Source organism: Ziziphus jujuba, chromosome 7, assembly GCF_031755915.1.
Source record: "Ziziphus jujuba cultivar Dongzao chromosome 7, ASM3175591v1".
Lineage (NCBI taxonomy): Eukaryota > Viridiplantae > Streptophyta > Magnoliopsida > Rosales > Rhamnaceae > Ziziphus > Ziziphus jujuba.
Genome location: NC_083385.1, coordinates 2,672,617 through 2,685,408, shown reverse-complemented (window position 1 = coordinate 2,685,408; position 12,792 = coordinate 2,672,617). Strand labels below are relative to the sequence as shown.

General features: G+C 34.1%; 1 pseudogene; it reads right to left on the bottom strand.

The window, feature by feature from the left end:
• Positions 1–8,670: 8,670 nt before the first annotated feature.
• LOC125423805 (probable L-gulonolactone oxidase 6) lies at positions 8,671–10,757 on the bottom strand (annotated as a pseudogene).
• Between the last annotated feature and the right edge of the window lie 2,035 nt (positions 10,758–12,792).

The following is a 12,792-nucleotide window of genomic DNA, read 5'->3' as shown; positions in this document are numbered from 1 at the left end:
TAAAACACTGTTTTGTTGGTTGAGAATTATATTATATTCTAATTATCGATTGGTAAACCCTTATATAGAAAAAAAATAAAACTAATTAAAAACATACACATATATATTGGGCAAAAAAAAAAAAAAACCACATATTTGATATACCAATTGATAAATAGATTTGATAACCATCTAAATTGTAAATATTATTCATGTAATGTGTCAATGAAATAAATTGTTGGTATTGATGAAAATATAAAGGCCAAGCTTTATATAAATATAAATGAAATATCGACATAGAAGGAAACTTAAAAAAAGCTACGAAATCAATTTATATTTTTATCAAAAACTTAATAAAATTTAATTAACATTTAAAAGTGTTAACTCAATCAATATTGCATCGATTACACTAAAAAAATTTATACTAAAAAATCCATAATATATATAAGATAAATGCATATAATCTTAACAATGATCATTATGAGAAAAATCAAACTTTAACTATAAAATACAAATTCCTATTTATTATTGAATTTTATGAAATATTGAGAAATTTAAAAAATAAAAGAAGGTATTACAAAAATTGAGACAAAAAAACATGGAAAAAGAATAACCTGTTATTTATTTTATTCGCTCATTTATTTTCGTATAATTATCATTTGCATTGGATCACTATCATTAATATTATTTTAGTTGGTATTGTTATTAGTAATACTATTTTGCTTCCATTTAAATGCGTTTAAATTATTTTTAATGTCTTCTAAAATAAAAAATAAGGAAGAAAAACACATTGAATTATTTATACAATCAGTTAGCCATCTAATCAGTTTTGTAAAAAACCGGTATAAAACTTACGCTACCAATGGTCCTAGGCTGACCATATACGTAGCCTACTCTACTACTTGTGCCTCCTACTTTTCTGAAAAGCCAAAAACCTACTCTAAACACGTGCATTTCTTCTTCTTCCCCGAACCCTTCGAACCTGCAACAAGAGAAAAACCAGTGGAAATATCACGTGGAATAATATTGCCCAAATTACACATATTACACGATGAAGCTGATTCCATCATCTTTTACAAAGATTCAAAAACGCAAATATACATGGAAATGCTGACAGAGGAGTCGACTGTCACGTTCCAACTTTTGCATGCAAAAATTGACTCAAAGTGCTAAATTTAGTAGCCCCACGTGTACAATTAATCAACCACTATTAGTGTTCCTTGCAAACAAACAATCCAAAAGATATTAAATGATGCAAGTACAAAGCAAACGACATAAGAATAACAAAAATAAGCGCAAATTGGGACACGCATACATAACAACAAAGCAATTGGATAAGATGCATTTGTTGTATCAATATCAAATGTATATGGAAAGAGCTTTCAGAGGAGTTTTAAAGCATGCTGAATAAGTTCTCACTTATGTGGGTGGTGTACTGTAGCCCATCAACTCACCGAATTAACTGCCCCTCTTAAAGATCTAGATTGTTGAACCATTATTCTTGCTACAAGTATTAATAAAAAAATGGTAAAAAATTACAATAAGTTATAGACAAATCATGGCCTGATCTTCATTGATGAAAAACGTTGTAAATAAACATAAAGTTATACAAATGTTAACTAATAATTAATGCAGTTATTAACTTGACAAATATCAACTAGTCTATCATTCACACTTACACTCGTTTTTTTTATATTAAAAATTGTTGTAATAATAATATTAAAAAATTTAATTTATTATTATAGATTTGTATATCATATGACAATTTAAATGACTATTATTAACGAATTTATTTTAAAAATTTTAGTATAAAAATAAAAAAATTAAATATACTCAATTAAAATTTATCATATAAACTGATAATTATTATTAATAATAACAAATAGCAAGATTTAAAAAAATTAACAAAAAATATTAGAATTGATACAATACAGTTATATATTACCTAAGATTAGGACTATAATTGAGAATTTCCATTTAGGTGGGATTCACATGATCACATTACTATGGAGGTAAGTCTTATCCTTTTGAATCTCATTGTCTGTCACAATCCAGTGACCACAGCACTTTGTTTCTTTAATGAAATAAACTTTTCTGATTATAATTGCCTTAGGTGAGGTGATTCCTTTCAATATGTTGGTGGTCCTCGTTCGGTTTTTTCTGAATGTGAACAAGTTTCCCGATCTGCCAACTGAACCGGTGGTCCTCGTCCAGTTATTTATTTATCTATTTGTTGGGTTAAATTAATTATTAACCTTTGAACTTGAAAGTCATCATTATTTTGGAATGTGCAACCACAAAATTAACAATATGGGAAAAAAAGAAAAAAGAAAAAAGACACCAGAGAGAAGAGGATAATCTTAGAGAAATGCTATGAGTGCGTACACACGACTAAAGTACTAAGTGGCTGTCTACTCCTGTCTGTCCATAGATTCTGCCATTTCGACATTTATTCCACTATCGTTTGCTATTTTTTTTTTTTTTCCTTTTTTGGGTTATAAAAAAATTAGAAGATGTAATGTTTGTTCATTCTGTAAAACTTTTAACGTTTCTCTAACTGTGTTATCGTTATCCAACTTTGTAGTCTATTCAACATCCACGTTTTTTCAGAAGAAAGTAACATTGACCACGTTAGTGCCATGTCATTGATGTATTTATTTATTTATTTACTTATTTTTTCAATTATTTATTTATTTATTTATTTTTTTAATTATGCTTCAGCATATTCCTTCTCAAAATCAAAAGAATGTTAATAAATGCACTTTACAGTCCTAAATTTTACATGTTTTGCAGTATACCTCCCCTCCCATAAAAATAAATAAATAAATAAATAAGTTGGATTGCATCCTCAACTACTATTATTCTCTTGTCACATTTGTCCAATTTTGCGCTTTTGTCAAATTAATTTAGCAAAATTAAGCATATAAATTGGTACAAAATGAAATAAAAACATAAGAAAACAGTTTCTTAATAGAATTATAAGTTGTATAAGGTTGATTTCATTAAATTCATCATTACAAAATGCATAATTAGATTAAAGTGATAAAAACTAATAGTTCATTAAAAAATGTAAAGCCTTTTATAATTTTAGGATAAGATGTAAAATGTATAATAATTGAGAGGGAAAATCAATGAGTTTTGCTCAATTAAGGTGGACAAATATTCTGTTCGGCATAGTTTCAAAAAAATCGCTTTTATTGATTTTGGTAGGAAGTATTTCTAGGCATTTAATGAAAATTATTTAAACACATTCAAAAACAATTTTTATACATTAAAAAACTGCTTTTGGCTTGTTAAAAATTATGTTAAATAAGGTCTAAGTTAAAATTACATAAATATTAGAAAAATAGAACGACTTGACAAACCTCCCAAGTTGTAAATGTATAATATATAAGAGTAATAAGAAGTTAATTTGAAAAATTTGATGGCTTTCGGATTGTATTACATTTCATTTTGGACCATATGCTTCTTGACTTACTGCCTAATCCCTCAAACAATTAAATTACCAAAAGAAAAAAAAAAAAATCCCTCAAAACAATTCCTTCACATTCGACCTTTCTCTATATTCAGGATACATGTGTAGTTAAAAAATTATCATTTTTTTTTTCCTTCTCACTTTGTGGACATGAAAAATGCACCAGAAGACGTTGCTAGAACATCTCCCAAGAATAATTATAATAGTCCAGACCATCCGCATGCGATATTGTTCTTTTTGGGCCTGGAGAATCCTCTTACAACCCAGCCCTTAAGGTTTTAAAAGGCCTCTCAAGGGAAAGGTATCCACATCCACTTATATGGAGTGTTTTGTTCCCCTTTCCAACCGATGTGGGATCTCACAATCCTCCCCCCTTGAGGCCCAGCGTCCTCATTGGCACACCGATCCGGGTACTAGCTCTGATACTAACTGTAACAGCCCAGTCTACCCACATGTGATATTGTCTGCTTTGGACCCAGCCCGCACGGTTTTGTCAAAACGCATTGCAAGGAAAAGGTATCCACACCCTCTTTTAAGGCATGCTTCGTTCCTCTTTCCAATCGATGTGGGATCTCACAATTCTTCCCTCTCGGAGCCTAGCGTCCTCGCTGATACAGCGATCCGGGTCCGACTCCGATACCATCTGTAACAGTCCAGTCCACCCACATGCGATATTATCCGCTTTAGGCCCAGCCCGCAGCTCCGATACTGTAACATCCCACATCGGTTGGAAAGGGGAACGAAGCACGCCTTATAAGATGGTGTGGATGCCTTTATACCTGGCAATTCGTGTTCGTGGGTCGTGTTCGTGTCAACCCGTTTAATAATCGTGTCAAAAATGTCTAACTCGAACACGACCCATTTATTAATCGTGTCAGGTACCTAAAACACTAACCTGACCTGTTTATAAATAGGTTAACACGACACGACCCGTTTGACACGATTATTTTAACAGGTCGTGTTGACCTATTAACCCATTAACCTGAAATTGACCTATTAACTCGAAAACTAACCTATTAACCCGTTAACCCGAAAATTAACCTATTAACCCGAAAAAAAAAATTTATTTTTTTTATTTTTATGTTTTTGTTTTATTAAAGATGTATTTTTTGTTTTTAAAAAATTAGTAATAGAAAATTATTTTTATAAAATTTTTAATTTATAATATTTTTTAGTTATTAAATATTATATTAGTGATAAAATATTAATTTAAAATTAAATTTAAATGGGTTGTAATAGGTGTATAATCGTGTCGGGTTGAAACTGACATATTTAATAAATGGGTCGTAACGGGTCAATTTCGAGTTAAACAGGTCAACCCGAAAATGACACGATTAATAATCGTGTTAAATGGGTTGATCCGATTATGATCCGAACCCATTTATAATAAACCCAAACCCATTTATTCCGTGTCATTTTCGAGTCGTGTCGCCGTGTCATGACCCAAATTGCCAGGTCTAGATACCTTTCCCTTGAGACGCGTTTTGTGGACCCACAGTGTAACGGGGTCACAGAGCAAAACCGTGCGGCTGGGTCCAAAGCGGACAATATCTCATGCGGGTGGTCTGGGCTGTTACAGTGGTATCAGAGCCGGACCCGGATCAGTGTGCCAGCGAGGACGCTGGACCCTAAGGAGGGAGGGTTTTAACATCCCACATCGGTTGGAAAGGGGAACAAAGCACGCCTTATAAGGTGGTGTGGATACCTTTCCCTTGAGACGCGTTCCTGGAAGGGAAAGTAAAACCGTGAGGGGGGCTATGGCCTGGAATACCCTAAAGCGGACAATATCTTGATTGGGCCTAGAAGGCCCGGGCCAATGGGACTGGCAGGTTAAAGAGGTGGGACCTCTAACCATTGAGACGCGTTTTATGGACCCACAGTGTAACGGGGTCGCAAAGTAAAACCATCTGTAATAGCCCAGACCACCCGCATGAGATATTGTCCGCTTTGGGCCCAGCCCGCATGGTTTTGTCAAAATGCATCGTAAGGGAAAGGTATCCACACCCACTTATATGGCATGCTTCGTTCCCTTTTTCAACCGATGTGGGATCTCACAATCCTTCCCCCTTGGGGCTTAGCGTCCTCACTGGCACAACGATCCGGGTCCGGCTCTGATACCAATTATAACAGCCCAGTCCACCCGCATGAGATATTTTCCGCTTTAGGCCTAGCCCGCATGATTTTAAAAGGCTTCTTAAGGGAAATGTATGCACACCCACTTATATAGAGTGTTTCGTTCCCCTTTCCAGCCGATGTGGGATCTCACAATGGATATGTTGGAAAGGGGAATGAAGCATGCCTTAAAAGAGGGTGTGGATACATTTCCCTTGCGACGGGTTTTGACAAAACAGTGCGGGCTGGGTCCAAAGCGGATAATATCGCATACGGATGGACTAGGCTATTACAGTTGGCATCAGAGTCAGTACCCGGATTGGTGTGCCAGCGAGGATGCTGGGCCCCAAGGAGGGAGGATTGTGAGATCCCACATCGGTTGGAAAGGGGAACGAAACACTCCATATAAGTGGGTGTGGATACCTTTCCCTTGAAAGGCCTTTTAAAACTGTGCGGGCTGGGCCCAAAGCGGACAATATCTCATGCGGGTGGACTGGGCTGTTATAGTTGGAAAGGGGAACGAAGCATGCCTTAAAAGAGGGTATGGATACCTTTTCCTTGCGACGTGTTTTGATAAAATCGTGTGGACTGGGCCCAAAGCGGACAATATCGCATGCGGGTGGACTGTGCTATTACAGTTGATATCAGAGCTAGTACCCGGATCGCTGTGCCAGCGAGGACGCTGGGCCCCAAGGGGAGAGGATTGTGAGATCCCACATCGGTTGGAAAGGGGAACGAAACACTCCATATAAGTAAGTGTGGATACCGTTTCCTTGCTAGACCTTTTAAAACCTTGAAGGCTGGATTGTAAAAGGATTCTCCAGTCCCAAAGAGGACAATATCGCATGCGGATGGTCTGGGCTATTACAATAATAGATGGTAGCCACCTCAATTTTATATTATTAGAAGAGGATATTCTCAGGAAAAAAAAAAAAACTTTCCGTGGATAATGCTGCGAATTGATATCATCACTATATTTGCAATTGTATACAAATAATGCTCATTAAAAAATTATTAATAACACTGCGTATTTTGTCTCTTGTACTTCATTTCCATATGGCTAAATTGAGTAGAGCAGAAATAGATATAAACAAGAAACAGAGATGAACATATAGTGGTATCCATTTGGACGGTTTTGATGGGACTTTCTTTCCCATGGATTTGTAGTCATCCACCTGTCTAGCCATCTTAATCTCTCTTCAAGATCGTAAATTGTGGGAAAAATTAACAGGAAAGAAAGAAAGAACAGAGGAGCTTTAAAAGTACAGAGTGTAGAAAATAGAGGAGCTCATGATGGGTTTTGATCGATTTTGTTCTTCATGCATTCTCTGTCGATTCGATAGATTGCCTTGTGCTGACTTGGGTACCATGTTATATCTACAAACTCGTGCTTTTTGGGAAACGTTGAGAATGAAAAAATGATTGGCTTTGCAAATCCAAATTAGACTTGCTCTGTACCATGTTATACCTTGTTATTGCTTGATTTTTTTTTCCTACTTTTAATTTTTATTTTGCTCTTGACTATATTCCCCTTACCTATTGCCAAATAAATAGATAAATAAATAAAAATATTACATTCCTTATTCCCAAAAATCAAAACAACAACAAAGTAATAATTTAATATTCATATCAATAGTAATAAAATCTCAAATTATAACAGTCATTATGGTTTCGAGGATTCATTTCGATTTAGGGAGAGAAAAATAATAAAAATGTTTTGTGATTCGTGTAATTTTTATCTAATTAATTTTCATTTTCTTCTTGTAGAAGCAAAAAGTTGTGATATAATATTTGTCTGTATGCTTAAATAAATCCTTTCCTTGTATGTGTTGCTTTTCCAATAAACCATTGTTTGTTTTTATATTTAACCGGTTAGTTTTAGTAATTAGAGGCCCATAGTTTCATTTCACAATTGCAAACTCTTTATAAGGAAGATTGCTTAACTATGGTGTACAAAGTTAAATAAACAGAGACTCCAAATAACCTCTTAAGTGGTAAATGGATAATATATGAGTAACAAGAAGTTAATTATAATTAGGCAAAGTTGATGGTTTTTGGGTATTCTTACATTTCATTTTGGACCATAAGTTTTTTAACTTACTGCCTAATCCCTCAGACGATTCCCTCACATTCCACTTGTCACCAGCTCTATTTCTTCAACTTTCATGGCTTTTTATTTTTATTTATTATTTTTTTTGTGGAAACAGAAAATGTACCAGAAGACGCTACTGAGACATCTCTGAAGAATAAGGTACAACAAAACGTTCCAAGTATATTTCACAAAAAAAAAAGAAGCTCCAAGAATAATGCTTCAAATTAACAACCTCTTTTATATTTGTATTGTATGCATGCTATGCTGCTTAAAAAAATGTTTATTTTGTCCCTTGTACTTTGGTTTCCATGGGGCTCAAATGAGCAGAGCAGAAACAGAGATATATAAACAGTGGAATCCATTTGGACGGTTCTGATGGGGTCTCTCTGATCAATTAACGCTCATGCCCTTCTTTACATGTCTTCGCATCCATCCGCCTGTCTAGGTATTTTGGTTTCTTTTCAAGATCATAGTGTTTTAAGTGCTCGACATAATTTAGCTTGCACACTTAGTTGAACTTTATTTAACGCAACCGATACTTGTTTTTGTCTTTTTATTGTTGTATTAGATTTCTAGTTAGGATCTCATAGAAAATTGAAAAAAAGCTTGATTTAATGAAATTCCTAGCTGTTTCTCTGCCTCGTCTATTCTGAATTTTAACCATTTGAGACAAAAAAAGCTTCACGTAGGATCTTATGGACAAAAAGTTTTATTATAGTTTGATTCCTTCACATGATTGCAGAATAATATATGCATCATTTTATTTTATGATCCTTTCATACCAATTTTGCAGTGCATTAACAATGAATTTCACGTGCTAACAACAATTACTTACTAAACCCCTTGTGCTTGTCTCCTCTTCTAGTTTGTTTGCAACAATTATAGCTTTTTCTAGTTTATCAAAATCTTGAAGCGAAATCGAAATAGAAAACACACAATAAAATAAGAGAAAAAAGAAAAATAGTGTTATCAAATAGGTTCTTTATTAAATAGTAGTAGGAATAAGATCCTTCATAGTTTATTTATTACAAGAGCCAAGATACGCCAGAGAGAGTCCTCCGGCCTTTAGCTTGATCTCTGACATATTTACTTTATTCATAGAAAAAGGGATCGAGCCATCCACGGCTACTACTCCACATAAACATGGCTTCTAAGATCACTTACTTGATGTCGACAAGAACATCACCAACTTGATTTTGACGAGAACAAACCTTTGCATCCTTGAAAACTTTACCAGAAGTACAGAAATAGCCCTCGCTTGGGGCACAGTGAATATCCTCTTGGCATATGCACAAACCTTCCAGTGCACAACCTTCTTTGAAAGGGGTTATCCCACCCTGTAGTCCAAGCACTTGGTGGGTCCATTCACTAGAGAAGAGCCCTATTGGATCATACAATTTCTTTACAGCCAAGAACTTGTCAGCATTTTTATACTTTTTAATCACCCTATCAATGCCATTTGCTCTATTTCTTCAATAATATCCTCATAAAGCCTAGGAGTCATTGCATCGTGGCTACGATAATATGTGATATCGAAGTCAATTGCATCTTCTTCTTTGCACAGGTAAGCGCTGGAGGCTGTAACATAGCGCATGAGAATCCCATTGTAGAGTTCAAGGCCACACAGAGCCTTAGGTTGTAGCTTAACAAGCTCTTGCACATCTTGAATGAAGTTTTTAACTGAGGACAACCCAATACTGAGCGTGGTTTGGAAAAAGAAATCGCCTTTCACTCTTGGGTCCCATGGGCAATAACCCTTCTTTGTATCTCCATCCTCCTCTTCCACTTCCAATTCCACTTCCCCTTCTGCTTTTTCTGCCAGGCACGACCCAGATGCTTGAAGCCGGTTTTGATATCCGACCTTGGGATAGCCTCTTTTACCTGCCATGTCAGGACCCGTCCAAAATTTCTCATTGGAATCCTAGACAAGCCCTGATCCTAGGGAAACCCTACCGAACCTTCCAATGGAAAATCCGGCAGAACCTCCTTTAAGGGTTGGACTTACCACAAATTTCCTGCACTGAAAACACACTTCTATAAACACCACCTTATTCCTCCCATCTTACTACAATTTAATTCCACAAATTTGCAGCACTCCAAATGAATAACAGGAAATTAGTGCATAGTTAATAACTAAATGTCCAATACAGTATACAGAGCATTATACAAATAAATGTGGAAATAATACAATGTCAGATAAAGAAACAATGCAAGATGGAGAGGAAAAAGGAAAGAAATGCTTCTTGAACTTTCGACAATGAACTGAGACGTCGAATTCGCCCCGGACGATCAACATCTCCCAATCCTTGTACCTAGGGGAACGGAATTTAGAAATATGAGATACTAATCATCTCAGTGAGTGACCCTATCTACTGTACAATTATAAAGCAACAATAATTATGGCACCAAAAAAAAAAAAAAATGGTAGAAGGTCTTAATTAAATAAAACAAAACCAAACCCCAAGTTGCAGAAAATAAACACCAAGCTAAAGAATATATATATTTATATATATATGCCTGTGAAAGGACTCCCAAGACTCCAAGTGAAACTTTGGCTGCATCAAGGTCTTCATCACCATCCTTGAGTACCCGAACCTTGACATATCCATCTTCAGGACTTCCTGGGCTGACAATTTTAAGTTCGGAAACATTATCATGAACCGTGCTTCCTTTGACCCACAATGTGCTGCCATGGGAACCTGTACTTAACAAACGTCCAATGGTCAAACCCCACTAGTAGGGTGTATATGGCAAGGCCAGCCCTGCGTTGGCAGCTTCATTTATAAGCTCTTTCATTGTCACACCAGCCTCCACAGTTATCGTCTTTGCTTCCTTATCAATCTTCAATACACGGTTTAGATATTTGGTGCTTATGAGCAGCCCATCTTGGCCGCTTGGACAAACTAGCTTGAAAATGCTGTGAGAGTAACGGGTTGCCACCTTTATTTTTGACCCTTTCTTGGTTGCAGAAGCCAACGCCGAAATGAGCTCTTCCTCAGTTGTGGGGTACACTACATTGTGAGCTCTACACACACTGTGATCGGGGAACGTACCATAAGAGTTTGTGATGGTGCAGTCTGTGTTGGCGGCCGCAAACCCCCGCCGCCCCCCCCCCCCCCCCCCCACACAACACCATTTCTTGGGTATGACAAAGACATGGTTGCTAATTAGAGCGTAGCTCAATGCTTTGTTCTTGATATTGTAGATGCAGTTGCATGCCTATCAGGACATATATATATATATATATATATATATATAATACCAAGAACGTGCATAGGCATACGAATTCATAATGTAGCGAACTTGGTTATGTAAAAGATTTGATTGGTCTACACTATATCTCTCACATTTGAAGGGATATTTTTTATTAGAATATTATTATAGTTCTGATAAAAACAATTGCTTATTTGTTTAGTTGGAAGTAAATGGAATATTATTGCTTCGATACCTAAAAAATTTAGTAACTTTTATTCACATATAAAAGAGTTCATAAATTTTTTTATATTAAAATATTATTATAATCTAAAAATATAAAAAACAATATTGCGTTATTTGTTTGGTTAAAAGTGATTGGAATATCATTTATGAAGAATTTAATAATATTTTTTTCTCTGGTTAAAAGAAAAATTAATAATTAACTTCAATAATTTTACTGCGGTACAAGTTATACAAGTATAGGAACAATATATATATACCCTATATACATTTAAATAGTGCTATATCTCTCACATTTAAAGCAATCCTTTTAAATTAAGATATATTTAATATATTATAAAGTCTATAACCGCGGCTTTGGTACCAAGAAAGAAATATAAGGTATTGGATAGAGATATTTCGAGAGGACTCAAAATGTTAGGGAGCACATGTGCACAATTTAAATTATATTACATACAGGTACAAAAGAATATTTTAGAAAATATATGTACAGGTGTCACACAAAAAATAGAAGAGCTAACAGCAGTACAAGCAAAGGTTTATCTATACTAATTATATTATCAGCATTAACAAGCTTTTTATCACTTTTGACCGAAAAAAAAGAAGCTTTGTATCACTGATAAAAAAAAAAAGAAAAAGAAATTTGCCCTATTTGTCTGGTTGATAGTGAATGGAATATTGTTCATAAAGAACTTTTTTATTTTTATTTTTTATTATCACATCGTTCATAAAGAATTCAATAACATTTTTCGGTTTGGTTGAATGTGCATGCATTGTTGTTTTGAAAGAATTCAATAACTTCATAGCATTACAAGCTATACGAGTACCAGAACAAAATTTTCAGTGGGGAAAAAAAAAAAAAGTAGTGTACATACTCAATGTACATTTAAATATCATATACAAGGCAGAAGAGCATTTTAACATAGTTACTAAATAGTTATCTTGCTAGATTTATTAACCTTATTTACCAGTTAAGATTGTTAACAAACAGTTTATCAAAAAATTTCAGTTAATTACCTAATAATACAAACTAAAATATGATAAGTGAAAGTGAAATCCTTATGAATATTGTTAAAATATTACTACATTATTTATGATTTCAATTGAAAAATAAATTGGTATACAAGCTAGTGTCTGTAGCATTTTTGAAATTTTAAAACTACAAATCAACTAGAATAGTGCTACAAATACCAACTTATTTTACCAAAAGATATGACAAATATATTATATTATATTCTAATTATCGATTGGTGAACCCTTATATAGAAAAAAATAAAACTAAAAAACACACACATATATACATTGGGCAAAAAAAAAAAAAAGAAAAGAAAAAATATATTTGACATATCAATTTATAAACAGATTTGATAACTATTTAAATTGTAAATGTTATTCGTGTGATTTGTTTGGGAAAAATGATTGATATTGATGAAAATATTAAAGTCAAATTTTATATAAATATCAATGAAAATATTGATATAGAAATAAACTCAAGACAAGCTACGAAATCAATTTATATGTTTATCAAAAGCTTAATAAAACTTAATTGTAACATTTTAAAAGTGCTAACTCAATCAACATTGCATCATTTACAATAACTAACTTTTATAATAATAAATCTATGATATATAGGATAAATGCATATAATCATGCCAACGTCCATTATGACAAGAAGCAAACTTTAACTATAAAATACAAA